Here is a 2,576-nt window from a genome sequence, read left to right on the forward strand (position 1 = left end):
GACTAGGCAACAACTTCCAGCAACTTCGAAATCTTAGGAGACTTTGATCTCCGAACCCAAACCACGAAACAGAGAGAGAGAGGCACCAAAATATAGATTTTCTTCCCCTCTATAGACTTCCCTATTCTCACACTTATTGTGACCTCCAGAAAATAGACTTCACACTTCTCCAGCTCTTCTTGAGATATCGAACTTGCATGAGAGTGAATTCTCCAAATGACTTCGACCTCCTTGTATATATAGGTTTATTGTGGGTTGAATGCGGGTCCTTAGGCTGTCTTGATCTCTCTTACACAGACATGATGTGGAGGGTTCATAATTCATATTTGACTTGATACAAAACCTTTTTAATGATTCAAATCCCAAGAAGGGTCTCTTTGAATGTACAATGACTCTATAATCTCAATATTAATCCTAGGAGTCCATAATGGGGACTTTGACTAATATAATGATGACCCAAGAATGAAACTCATGCTTTAATAACTCACTGTTACAATAATCAAAATTATTTTCTTTATTCTTTTGACAAGTACATTTTATAATGACTCAAGTACATTATTGAAGACCGAACATAGTTACATTTTCTAACATTCTCTCTTAACTAGGGAGTTATTCATAATGTACACATACAATGGAAAATATCGAACTATATGAAAACATGAACTTTTAGGAACTGCAATGCCATGGACTAGATTCTTGACCAGGAAAATCTATCCAACCAGTCACTCAACAATTTAGGCACCACAATGCCATGGACTAGATTCCTGACCAGGGAAATCTATCCAAGTGGGACTAAGGTGGACTCAAGATTTCAGCCCCTCTAGGTACCATCAGGATTACTTTCTAACCACCAACCCAAACATACAAGTGTGTATCCAAAATAGAGCTCAATAACCAACACCACCATTTTCAACTTTAGGATGTAGACATCCACACAAATTCCTGGCATGATGTCTCCCCAGGAAATACTTCACCCACAAAGCCTCAACAAATCTCTTATGTTTCCTTATCACGAATAAAATCACCAATATCTACCAAACCCAGCAGGTTCCTTATATATTTGAACTTTTTATTAGGAAGAGCCTTAGTTAGTATGTCTGCTACCCGTTCATCTGTCAGGACATACTCTAACTTCACGATCCCATCCTGCATCAAGTTCCTAATAAAATGGAACTTATTATTTATATGTTTTGTCCTTGAATGAAACACGAGATCTCCATACATATTTATACAACTTTGATTGTCACAATTAATCACAGTAGGACCTAGAGACTTCTCGAATCAATCTGTGAGAATCTTCCTTAACCAAACATCCTCTTTTCCTACTTCACATGCAGCCATATATTTTTCCTTGACACTACTCAATGTACAGGGACCTTGCTTCCTACTCATCCATGAGATCATAACATCTACCACACTAAATAATCCTCCAGTAGTTATCCTTCCATCGGTCTCACTGCCACTCCAATTAGAGTCTTTAAAGCCAATTAGCTTGACTTCCTTACTATCATACTTTTGGTAGTGATGTATAGTGCCACAGACATACCTCAATATATGTTTTACAAATATCCAATGATAATGACGAGGCTCCAACTGAAACTGACTAACAATGTTCACTGGAAACTAGATATATATCGCCTAGTATTTACTAGATACATTAGGGAACCCACCAATTATCAATATAAGGTAGGATACAAGAGTCTAGATTTGGATCTCCTCAACTTCTTGAGGTTGGTGATCGTAGGAGTAGTTATCAGTTTGGAATTGATCATCCCAAATTTCTGGAATAACTTGATGATGTACTTTCCTTGCCCCAAATATATCTCCCCAGGTCTCTTCCATACTTTTAGACCTAGGTAATAGTGCATCAGTCCTAGATCCTTCATTTCAAATTTAGTTGCCAACATCTTCTTCCATTCTTGAATTCTTCGCTCTACACCTGTGATGAAGGGATCATCCACATATATTAGGATAATGATGGGTTCATTATTCATGATCTTTAAGTATAGATTCAGATCAGTAGAACTATTCACGAACCCAATTCCAAGTAGATATGCATACATTCTTCCATACCAAGCCCTCAGTGCTTGCTTCAAACCATATAGGGCCTTCTTGAGTCTGGAAACATGAGAGTCCCTGCTATTCACATCAAATTCCTCAGGTTGTTCAATGTACACTTCCTCATCAATGGTCCCATTTATATATGAGGTCTTAACATCCATTTGATGGACATTTCAACCCATTGTAGCAACCAATGAAACCAATGATCTAATAATAGTGTACCTTGTTGTAGGTGAAAAGGCTTCTTCATAGTCAATACCTTCCTTTTGAGAGAAACCCCTTGCAGTGAACCTTGCTTTGTACTTATCTATACTTCCATCAACAACATGTTTGATCTTATAAATCAACTTCGATATAACAACCGATTTGTCACTAGGTCTAGGAACAATCTCCCAAACCCCATTATTCATGATGGATTGATATTCTTCCTGCATAGCTTTCTTCCAAACCTATTCATGCTCAACTTCCTTGAATGTAGATGGTTCAGTTTCAATTAACTTTGTCATATATGAAAC

This window comes from Pinus tabuliformis, chromosome 5_1 (genome assembly GCF_031772625.1).
Source record: "Pinus tabuliformis cultivar Carrire ecotype Pingquan chromosome 5_1, CPIR1, whole genome shotgun sequence".
NCBI lineage: Eukaryota > Viridiplantae > Streptophyta > Pinopsida > Pinales > Pinaceae > Pinus > Pinus tabuliformis.